The sequence below is a fragment of the Emydura macquarii genome, unplaced genomic scaffold (genome assembly GCF_026122565.2).
Source record: "Emydura macquarii macquarii isolate MOO-44397 ecotype Brisbane River unplaced genomic scaffold, CSIRO-AGI_Emac_v2 contig_2428, whole genome shotgun sequence".
NCBI classification, from domain to species: Eukaryota; Metazoa; Chordata; order Testudines; family Chelidae; genus Emydura; species Emydura macquarii.
The window spans coordinates 212,901-225,002 of NW_027132565.1; the positions used below are offsets into that span (position 1 = coordinate 212,901).

Below are 12,102 nucleotides of genomic sequence, written 5' to 3' on the forward strand. Positions count from 1 at the left end.
AGTAACTCGATGGAAGACACGGTCACTGCCAGTGTAGACCAGGCCTTGGTCTGTTTGCAGAGATATGCTCACAAATTGTGCCAACGCAATTCTGATCTCTGAGCTGGGTTTCAGCCCAAGGTCCCTCTTTTCACACCCTTACCCCCTGTCTAATTGTAGCGCAGTCCCATTGAAATGACTGGGTTAGGGGCTGGAAGATGCTGGAAATGGGAGGGACTGTTTCTAGTTCAAATTACCCAAATGTGTTCTGAAAGGTCACTGTTAACGGGATCTGCTTCGCTGTCCTGCTTAGACAGCCTCTATACCTGGGGATCCCGGGGAAAGGAAGAAGCAGCCTTACCATTTGGTTGCCAGTTCTCGCCGGCTCCTGGGACCCAGCATGGCACTGCTGGGTTTTCATCATCCTGATCCTGAAAGACAACCTCACCGGGGCTAACCAGAGAGAGGGAAACAGCTGACATAAAGACAACCTGGCCAGGGAGAAAGAGGGAACCAGCTGACATCCTTCAGTCCACCAGCTTGAGCTAAATCCTGAACTTCTCCTGGAATGTGAGACTGGGGGTTCAGCTGTAACCCTTCCCTTCATGCATCATTTTCCTTCCCCTCCCCCCAACTCCACTATTGCTCGTTCCTCTCTCTCCTTTTGCCTTCTGTCTCCTGTAAGTCTGGCTTAGCCGGATGAGACAACTCCACCTTTTGCACCAATGCTGGTGGCCTGTGACCGGAGCAGCAGTTAAAAGCAATGCTGTAAGCAGCCCAATCTGGTTAGAAGTTTACCATGTCTCAGAGGGGCTGATCAGTGGATGAGCTGTGCCATGTTTTCCCCCACCTGTGAGGCTGCCAGTGCGACTGAGCCCCGGCGGAAGAAGCTGCGTTTTCTATTTTTGTTGTTCTTTTATCTCCCTTTTTGTGGGTCACTGTTTTCTTTTGTCTCATAGGGAGCAGGATTGGACTCCAACAACAACAGCTCAGGCCTGTCTCCACTAACATTTTGTCTTTTACCCTCAAAAGCACAGTTACTACCATAAGGCACCTAAAAGACTGTCAGCGAGGGATTTCCCCCCAGGAAAGAGTCTTTACAGCTAATGGGAAATTGTTATCATGGGAGGAAGCCGTGATAACTGCATCCCAAACTGCACTTACCTGTTTACTGCTGGAGCTATGAACAAGGGATTTGTTAAAACCTTACCCATTGTTGGGTGGGAAATAGACGTTTATCAACCCCACAGCTCCCTGAACACGGAGGAAACACCTTGCTTTTCAAATGTCACAAGGAAAGCTGATCTTTGGGGTTTTAAACTCCAACCCTCCATTGTGGGAATTACTCAGTCGTTCTCCTCCCAAACGGAGGGCATCTTACATCATTCAGCAATTAGAGACAGACACAATCGATAAACGGTGAGGACAGTTTATATCAGCATTTGATAAATAGGCGAAAATGAAAAAAAATCTGAGCAGATTTATAACAAATTGGCGAAGTAGAAAGGAAAAAAGCCAACTCAGCAAGGTTTCACATGGAATGGGTATCGAAAGGAAAAATAAGCAGGGAATATATTTAGTAATCCAGCAACAGAGAGAAAGTGATCAACCTCTGAGTGGGGTGTAGTAAAATCAGGAAGTGAATAAAGGGGGAAATCTGTGCAGCAATATTTGATTATTGGAGAGAAAAGGGGCCGGACTGGAGGATATAATATCTGCCTATTAAACACTATCTGGTAGAGCAGGAAAACGGGAGGGGATTTATAAGAACATTAGCCTCAGAATATTACAGGGAAAGAATGTTCTTAAGGATGCAAGGTTGAACAGTCTGAGGCAGTGCCAGAACCAAGGATGTCTGGGCCTTGTTAATTCAGCCCCCTTGTGTCTGTGCGTTCCTACACAATCTTTAATGACAGGGTCACACCCTGCAGCGCTCATTAACACAGGAACTGCCTCATGCAGGGTATGTCTACACTGCAACAACAAAACACCATGGCAGCCAGTCTCAGAGCCTAGGGCAGCTGACTTAGCGTTGCCGGGGATGTTCTGGCTTCAGGGGAAAAAATGGCCGTGTAGATGCTTGAGCTGGAGCCTGGGGTCTGAGATCCTCCGCCCTCGCCAGGTTTCAGGGCCCAGCTGCAGGCCGAACACAGACATCACCATTGCTATTTTAGTGTCAAAGCCACGTCAGTTCACCTGGGCTCTGAGATTCGCTGCCGTGGGTCTTCATTTGCCGTGTAGACGTCCCCTCAGTCTAGACTCTGGGGTCTCTGATGCAGCAAATATCTCCCCAACCCAGCTCTGTGGAGTTGAACAGGACCCGCTAGCTTGTCATTGGACATTCATGGGTTAGATTTGTAAATGGCTAATCACCCCGGAACCAAACACTCTCCTCCTCTGCATCATCCTCTCTGCTCCGTCTTCATTAGTTTGGGCAAACCCCCCTGACGCCTTCAGACAAACTGGGTGTGTCGCTAGTTACATTGTCTCTGTCGGTGCCCCAAATTGTTCCTTTGCCTTCTCTGTTTGGGGCGCTGGAACATTGAAAACTGAAATCCATTGTCTGGGGCTTGTCTGGAGCCTTGTGTGGGCTCAGATGTGACAATTGTAAGTAATAAAATCTTTAAGTTAGGCTAAGTGACTCCATTTTGTCTAGTTGTCCAGAAGTAACCTCAGGATTGCAGAAGGCCCCTGTTATCAACTGAAGCAGAACATCCCTGCCAGATCCGGATAGTTCCAGTTAGCGGACAAAGGAATGTATCAGCAAAATAAAATAAATAACTAGTGCAGGGACCAATCACTTTTACCAAAAATAGCTTTATCTTCTTCTGCAACCTTGTCTGGCTGCCAAGTATGCCTGTGTAAGTTAAGCTACTGCGCATGTGTGTTTGCTGTTTATATGCTTGTATAAATATGTAGTAAGGCGTGTGTTCGGGGTCTTTTGTTCACTGGCCACCTTTGGCTATGTGACGGACCTTCTGCAGAATAAAACTTTCGGAGACTGTCCGGATTCCTGTCTGGGTTTCTTATCTATGCAGGGCAACGAACAAAGCTGAAACTTTCTCAGCACACCTGCAGACTTGGAAATAATAAACCGTAGCTTTCCCATGACAGATTTAAATCCCTCTTCAGCTTAAGGCTCTGTCAGGTCCTGGGCTGCAATCCAGACCGGTGAAGGGCTGGGTCAGTTCTAACCGTGTAACCCCAAGTTCCTCACAGTGCTTAGCCTCCATGTCCCTCTGCCTGGGATGCCCACAGTCAGCATGGAGCATGCACTCCATGTGTTGGGCAGCCCTGGACCAACTCTTTGAATCTGGGTGCTGTAAAGGAAATTATGCATGTGGAAATCATTAGCTGGAAACATGAGAGTGGTGAACGATAAGAAAGGATATTATATATGAAAGTGTCATGAAGCTATAGGATAGGAATGTCCTTTGTAAGCAGAATTTAACAGAGAAACAAAAGAAAAGAAGGAACATATATATAAAACTGCAGTGTAAGCAAAATTACTAGAGAGAAACAGGAGATGTGCACCATCTGGTATTAATATCTAAGGGGGGGGGCACTCCTTTAGGTAAGAGGTATATACGCATGAATAAAAGAAACAGGGGGGACTTGCAATCCTGTTATTGCAAGTCTTCAGCTGAATAAAAGATTCTTTTCCTATGAAACTGTTTGTGTCTGTCCTGCCGTTTGTCTCAGCTGAAAGGGACCCTGACTCAATTACTTGCATGTGGGTAAACAGGCTTTATTTGCTTAAACCTGTGGCCGTAATTCATGCATGTCCCTCACAGCACCCTGCCTGCAATCAGCCGGACTGTCACCGGCCTTGCTCAACAGCTGGTGAGGTGACTTCACACTCTGCCCAGGCCTGACTTTTCCCAGGAAGGGGTGATCTGCAGTGTGCAGCCCTGTCCTGGAACAATCAGAGCATGGTTAAGGTTTGTTTCTCCCTTTACAGAGTCAACGTGCACCAGTTTGTAACTTTCCCTGTCTGGAGACACCGAACCATTCACAGCCCTGGATCGGTCTGTGTCACAGTCCACTGAACCTTTGAACTGGATGCTCTGAGGGTGATCTCCTCCGCACAGAGATCCATGTCCAGCAACTGCGAGGCAGGTGGGTGACAAGGAGTCTGTCTGTCTGTCCTCCTGCTGCGATCCGCAGCTGTGTGTGGATGCTAAAATGCAAATCGTTTCGTTCCTGCCCCCTCTGGTGATAATAGGGGGAGGTTTCCCTGCACCCCCTCATTAGGGGCTGTCTGGCTGCTTACCCAGGCTGTAAATACATTGTCTGCCCAAGTCCCTGGTAGTAAAACTGCCAGGGGCAAAGTGTGTCCCGGGGCTGGTGTCACCACCCAGAAACGTGTCCCCTCCCCGCTGCTCCGGGCAGCCTGTGGCCGAGCAGGACCCATCACCCCCGTGTCCTCGAGCACATTGTGGACTGTCTGCAGCAATGCCCGGACTCCTGCACAGAAACGCCCCTTCTCCCCCTCCCCGCAGCTGGGGTCTCCTTCCTGCTGCCCCTTCACCCGGCGGCTTCGATGCACGATGCGCCCTTTGATGCTGAGAGAGGCGGCCAAGGTCTCGGGGACGGGTGAGCCCAGGAGGCAGGTCTGGGTCAGAGCGGCTGCCGGGAATCCCTCGGGCGCTAGGACCCAGGAGCAGCTGGGCTGCGGCGGTGGCAGTGATCGCGGGGGGAGCTCGTAGCGGCAGCAGCCGGAAGTGACGGAATCACGCACTGGCGGCAGCAGAGGGAGACTCTGGGTCCGGCTCCCGGCGAGATCCGAGCCCGGCGGCGGCTGCTGGGTCCCCGGAGCCGGGCTGCAGCCGGGCGGTGACTGGGGCGGTGACATCCCCGCTGCGCCCCACCCAGGAGCCTCTCCCGGGGCAGAGACCCCAGCCTGGCCAGGCCCTTCCCGGCCCCGCTCCCGGCCCCGCTCGCAGGGAAGGTGAGAGAGACCCCCCCCCCCCCCGCCCCAGGGAGCGGCGCCTCCCGCTCCCAGCCCGGCTGCAGGGTGTGGGCATTGCGGGGGGCAGGGAGGTGCGATGGGGCAGGGGGGTGATGGGGTGCGGGGCAGGCCGGGATGGGGGCAGGGGCTGCGCTGCGGGGCAATGGGGGGCGGGTGGAGAGCTCTGGGGTGAACATGGCTGGAGTCGAGGGGAAGTCTGGGTGGGGGGTGCTGAGAAGCAAAGGGGGGATGTGGGGGAGGGGCTGGGGGGCAGGTGAGGGCTAACGGAGGCTGGGTGGGGAAGAGACCGAGAGAGGCTAATGACAAAGGGACAGTGAGCGAGAGAATGGCTCCCCCCCCCCCATAAGGCAGGAAGAGGGTGAGGGGGGGCCTCCAGCCCAGCAGCCGGGGGGCACATCAGCTACTGAGCTGGACCATCCGGGTGATGCAGAGAGACCTGGGGGAAAGTGCTGGGGCCGGGCAGGAAAGTGAGTCTGCACAAAGAGCCCCATTCAGGGACCTGCTGGTGAGTTTGCCCGGAGAGTGAGAGGCTCCCTGTGTGTCTGCAAAGCCCAGAACTGCCGCCCTCAGTAACACAGCCAGGCTCAAACCTCTGTTGGCAGTGGCCAAGGAAAGCAAACGCCCACGTCCATGGGGCAGTAACCCGTTCTCCCAGGGACAGAGAAGGGGAGAGAGGGACGATGATAAAAAAGGAGCCTGGGGACCGAAAGGGGCAGCAGGAGCAGTAAGTGAGGAGAGAGGTTCCCAGCTGCCATGCCTGCCCAGATCCATTCCCGGCATCCCCTGGGGCAGACAGACTTTCCTGGGAAGAAGGGGAGCAGCTGGCAGAGGAAAAGGTGGTAGCTCAGTCTGCTGAAGCAATGCACTACTTGGCGGGGGCTGGGGCGCTGGAGGGGGTCACGTGGTCTTTGTGGACAATGTCGGGGGAGTCCCCCAGAGTGACTCCTTTGATTCTGCTCTTTTTCTAGCCTTTGCATCAGAGACTCCGTCCCTGGGAGGGTTTAAAAGTCCCACTGGGTTTAGTTCTGCTGGGAGGGACCTGGCCTGGGTAGCAATAAACTGAGTTTCTTCCCATCATGGCAGAGTCCAGAGCCTGGGGGAATCGGGGTGTGAAATGGACTCAAGCCCCTTCTGACACCTCTCCAATCTCCCTGCTCACCCTGACAGGCTGAAGAGTCGCACCCAGGTTTCACTCCAGATCGTCCCATCTTCCCAGGGAAATGGCTGAGGTGGAGCCGGCTCAGGTAGGGGGTTTTCAGAGGGCAGCTGAGTGGGAGAGAGTGGCAGGGAGAGGACAGGGTGTGATGGAGCTGCTGATTTTCTGAGCAGGCCCGTGGCTGGGGGTGAAAATTCCTCCATCTAAAACAGGAAACGACCCCCCTGCACGGGGCTCGGAACGTTTTCCAGACTCCCAGGGCTGCATCCTGAACCCACTAGCCAGAGGCTGCTGTAAAACAGGAAGGGAAGCTGTTGGGATTCCTGTCCCTCGCTGTCCCTGTCCCCTGCTCAGAGCCCAGCTTCCCATATCAGCCTGTGGCGAAGAAGTGTGTGGTAAAGGAGAAGCCCCAGCCCTCCTTCATCTGCTGGAGGGACAAGGAGCTCTCACTTTCTCCCCACCCCCGAAGCCTCCTGGCTGCTCTGAGCAGGGTGGGGTGGGATTCTGCTAGTCCGGCATTTCCAGAGCATTTCTGTTTTTGTCCTTTTTCCCCATGATTAGGGGGATTGTGGCGGGGGCAGCAGATGCTGAATGGAGACTTTTGTTGTTTCAGATGCTGGTGACCTTCGAGGAGGTGGCTGTGTATTTCACCCAGGGGCAGGGGGCTCTGCTGGACCCTGCTCAGAGAGCCCTTTACAGGGACGTCATGCAGGAGAATTACAAGAATGTAACCTCGCTGGGTAAGGGATTCCTGTGCCCTTGGTTATTAGAAGCCGTGGGGTCTGCATTTCCAAACCTGGTCAGGGTCTTCCCTGGTCAGTTAGATTGGAGGGGAATTGCTTCCATAATCTGGAGTGGCACTGTGAGAGAGACTTGCATCTCTCTACCCCCTCCCATGGGGCCAAGGTGTCAAAACCTTGTGGCCATGCTAACTCGTCCCCATCCCTCCAGCTTTGAAGGGGGCAGAAGCCGTGTATTGTCTTCTCTGTCTCGTTTCTCACTCGCACATAGAATCCCTGTTCACCTCCCTTCTTGGGACTCGCTCCAGCCATGGGGAGGGCTCTGGGCTCTGCAGGTTTAGAAACAGGCAGGGGTTTAGCTCCAGAGCTGTGTGTGCGTCAGCAAGGCCCCCAGAGCGCACCGATCCTGGGAACTCCTATTGAGGACATGACAGTTCCCCACACCTCCCTCGTCATCTGCTTCTCCCTGGGGGGCTCAGTGACCATGTTCCGATTCTCTTGGATTCCACGTTCCCTCAGCACAGCATGGGGACAGGTTCATGAAATCATCTTTGTGCTGAGTATGCCTCCAGCTCTCTGTGCACCCTGATCTTCTCTGATTTCTCGCCCGAGCAGGATTTCCTGTTTCCATACCAGAGCTGATTGCCCGGCTTGAACGAGGAGAGGAGCCGTGGGTGCCCGATCTCCAGGCCTGTGCTGAAAGGGAGATCCCGAGAGGCAGCTGCACAGGTGAGGACTCAGTGACACTGACACAGAAGCCACCTGAAGATGGAAGGAGAAAGTTGAGAATCCCAAAAATGTGGTGTGAGCAAGCGCCCTGAGTTCCACCTCATTTCCCCAGGTCATGGCTGTTTGGCAGTAGATATCACGCGTGGTTTTCCACTCATCCTGTTAGCTGCAGGAGTTTCCTTCCCAACTTTACTGCCCTGTGAGTGTTTGGGTGGGTGGTGGAGGCAGAATCTGATTGCTCGGTCTTCACAACTTTAAGGTGTTGGTTTTCCATTTGTGCTCTTCCTCTTTCTCCCCCACACAATGACTGAGTGTCTGGATTGTCTCTCCCAGCAGGTGATGAGATAGTGAGTGACAAGGAGGAGGAGAATCAACGCAAGGAAGTTCCTGGGGAAGTGGAGCCACAGGGGAACTTTTTGAGAAGAGCTGAAGGGAATTTTCCCCAGTGCTTGGAAGAGGGAGAAAACCGGGGAAGTCAGCAGAGGTCAGAGAGGCTTCTGCGAAACCACCCAAGGAAGAAAGTGGATGAATCTATTAAATGTGCGGGAGGATTCAAGGATCCCAAGGAAACCACAGCCCAGCAGACCAATGTCAAGGAAGACAAACCCTATCACTGTCTCCAATGTGGGAAAGGTTTCAATTGGAAGTCAGCACTAATTAGACATGAGAGAATCCACACAAAAGGGAGACCACATAAATGTTTGAACTGTGAGAAAAGTTTCCTATGGAAATCAGGCCTTGTTTCACATCAGGCAACCCACACAGGAGAGAGACCCCATAAGTGTTTGGCATGTGGAAAATGTTTCATAAAGCGATCACACCTTATTAGTCACCAGACCGTCCACACAGGAGAAAGACCCTATAAATGCCTTGAGTGTGGGAAACGTTTCACTAGGAGCTCTCACCTTATTAGACATCACAGAATTCATTCTAGAGATAAACCTCAGAAATGCAGCAAGTGTGGGAAACGTTTCAAGTGGAAGTCGGACCTTTTAAGACATCAGAGAATCCACACGGGAGAGAGACCCCATAGGTGTTTGGACTGTGGGAAAAGTTTCACATACAGATCACACCGTACTATACATTGGGCAATGCACATGGGAGAGAGACCCCATAAGTGCTTGGACTGTGAGAAAAGTTTCGCACAAAGATCACTCCTTATTAGTCATCAGAGAAAACACACAGGAGAGAGACCCTATCAGTGCTTGGACTGTGGGAGAAGTTTCCCATTCAGATCAGGGCTTATTAGACATCAGGAAATGCACACAGGAGACAGACCCCATAAGTGCTTGGATTGTGGGAAATGTTTTGCACGAGGATCATGCCTTGTTAGACATCAGCTAACCCACACAGGGGCTAGACCCCATAAGTGCTTGGATTGTGGGAAAAGTTTCACACAAAGATCACTCCTTATTAGTCATCAGAGAATACACACAGGAGAGAGACCCTATAAGTGCTTGGACTGTGAGAAAAGTTTCGCACAAAGATCACTCCTTATTAGTCATCAGAGAATACACACAGGAGAGAGACCCTATAAGTGCTTGGACTGTGAGAAAAGTTTCGCATACAGATCAGGCCTTGTTAGACATAAGAGAACCCACACAGGGAAGAGACCCCATAATTGTTTGGACTGTGGGAAAAGTTTCACACGAAAATCATACCTCATTGATCATCAGAGAATACACACAGGAGAGAGACCCCATAAGTGTTTGGATTGTGGGAAAAGTTTCGTACAACGTTCACAGCTCAAAATTCATCAGAGAATACACACAGGAGAGAGATCCCATAAGTGTTTGGATTGTGGGAAATGCTTTGAACAAAGATCAGCCCTTATTACACATCAGGCAACCCACACAATGGAGAGACCCTATCAGTGCTTGGACTGTGGGAGAAGTTTCCCTTTCAGATCAGGGCTTATTAGACATCAGGCAATGCACACAGGAGACAAACCCCATAAATGCTTGGAGTGTGGGAAATGTTTTGCCCGAGGATCATCCCTTGTTAGACATCAGGTATCCCACACAGGGGACAGACCCCATAAGTGCTTGGATTGTGGGAAAAGTTTTGCACGAAGATCATCCCTTGTTAGACATCAGGCAACCCACACGGGACAGACCCCATAAGTGCTTGGATTGTGGGAAATGTTTCGCGCGAAGATCACACCTCATTCGACATCAGAGAATCCACACAGGATCTAAGCACTGATCAGCACCTCCTCCCTGCTGCAGCCCTGGCTGATGGACCAGAGGTGGGGGAGGGAGAGAGAGAAACTCCTCCAGACGCTCCCTCTGCCTGGCTGAAGTTCCTCCCTGTCCCTTCCCTTCCCAGCTGGGATCCCCCTTTCACGGATATTAGAAGACACTTGTCAGGCTCCACATTCACACTAGACACTTCCCCCCCATCCTCCATCTTCCACCAGCCTCTGGGCTACCTATGGGGTACGGCCTTCTGGATCAGAGGGTACCAACGCAGCAAAGCAATTAAAACGTTATTGGCCTTTCAGAGCAACCTGGCGAACAACCCTCGGGGAAAAGAAGTAGCTAGAGGGAACTGGACCTCTGCCACCCTATTGCAAGCGAATGTCGGGGGTGGGTGTAAATGGGAATGGTCCCAAGAGCCGGCGTGGCAGGTGCGGGTTGAAACAAACGACACACGGTTTGTGGTTGGGCCAGAGGTATACTATCCATGGATGGGAGTAATTTGGGCAGGACAAGGTAACACACGGGAGGGATGGTCACAAAAACAACCACCATTACAGTGTGTAGAACCGGTATCCGCTCAGCCCTGGGTGGAACAGGGAAATAAAATCTGCTGGCATGGATCAGCCGTGCTCAATGGTCAGGAGCTAAAGGATGGAAGGTGTGTGGAACGGGTGGGGTTTGGAGCAGAAAGCTTTACCCTGCAACTAGGAAACTCCACCTATCACATCCGCATCCCGGCCATAAAACAGCTTAACATAACAGGACACCAACAATTCCAGTGAACTGGACTGAGGCTGTACCTGAACCCTCCTGGATCAATTGGGACCGCCTAGCACTCCTGTAAAAACAACTCCAGGCCGAGCAACGCAGAACGCAGGTTTTGGAAGCCCCGGCCCTCCGAGGAACCAGCGCGTTCCAACTAGCCACTGAACTGCCTGCTGACTGTGCTTGGACTGATGTAGCCTGTGCCCTGAGAACAGGCGTAACAGACTCTCATTCGCTCCTCGGTCGTGTTACTCGTGTTGTAGGAATATTAATCACAGTAGTTGTTTTTTTAATGATGTTTATGGGATGTTGAAAACTTTGCACCCTCCCAGCCTCTCCCCGAAAGCCAGACCTGTAATTTTAGGCACAATTGTCCAGTCAGTAACCCGCCTCCCTCGTCTCCCCGTAGCATGAGCAGTGTCTCAAGGCATTGGGCCATCGGGAACAAGGGCCTCCTGGACCAGTGCCTCACCAGCCAGTGTGCGGGAAGGATGGGTGCCTGGGCCTTTCTTTGAAGAGAGTGGGGGAGTGTGGGAGAGTGAAGAGTTAAAAGCTGGACAAGTGATCAGGCCTAAGCTACAGGGAATGGGTTCATGGCAGAAACAAAACCTTGTTTCTGTTACTTAGTGTGAATTGTAGCTAGAGTCTGTTCTCTCTCTCCTTTCCTAGCAATTTGTGCAAGGAATGAGACTAACAACTAACTATTCTCTCTTCTGTTCAAGGTCTTTGGTGAGAACAGGGCTTTGTTTTCTTTTCCTCCCTTGCACACAGTATTTTTTAAAGAATATTAGTAAGTTTCAAGGTAATGTGCCTGCGCTCTGCAATAATCCTGTAAACAACAAACAGGGGCAGGTATAATTGTATTCATTATGTAGTTATTAATAATCATTTTGTAGGTGTCGATGTAACCAGATAAGGGTCCATGGGAGGTGCTGGAAATGTATACAGCTCTGGGTAAAAGATTGTAAAGTTACCCCCTCGTTGCTCACTCGCGGCGTGGAGGTGGAACGAGCAGGCAATAAAGGTTCTGTCTCCCCAATCCACCCCCGGGACAACCTGTTTGATTATTTCTAGCAATTTTGAGTCTCCACATTTTCCATGCAGCTGAGTGAGCTAGTTACACTGACATCAGCTGCTAGTGTAGACCAAGCCTCAGTCAGGAGGAGAGGGTGACGGGAGGAGCACAGAGCTGGGAAATGGCCGTGTTTGCTTCTCAGAGGCAGAGAGCTGAGGCCGAAAACTGTGAGTTCCCTGCCTCAGAGCCAGAGAGAGACTAGAACTGGCCTAGGAGTGTCCTGTGAAGCTGCTCCTGAAATCTGACAGCCCAAGAATGATGGGGGAGGGGCCGCATCTCCTGATTGCTGCGATGACCAGGTTGGCACAGACAAGAAGGGAGCCGGGAATGTCAGCAGACCTGGGCAGCCCTGAAGCCAGGCCGACCCCCATCACTGAGGCTGAGGGAGATGAGGAGCCTGACAGCCCAACTGGTCACCCCCCGCCCCATCGACTGCAGTGTTCTGTGTGGGGCAGAGACAGACTCTGTTGCACTCACTCACCCCA

At 52.0% G+C, this 12,102-nt stretch overlaps 2 pseudogenes; one reads left to right on the top strand and one right to left on the bottom strand.

Annotated features, from left to right (window-relative positions):
- The window catches only part of LOC137162545 (zinc finger protein 208-like), a 220,664-nt pseudogene that overhangs the window by 185,182 nt on the left and 23,380 nt on the right, over positions 1-12,102 (bottom strand).
- Positions 1-12,102, top strand: part of LOC137162541 (zinc finger protein 850-like) — a 40,138-nt pseudogene that overhangs the window by 18,085 nt on the left and 9,951 nt on the right.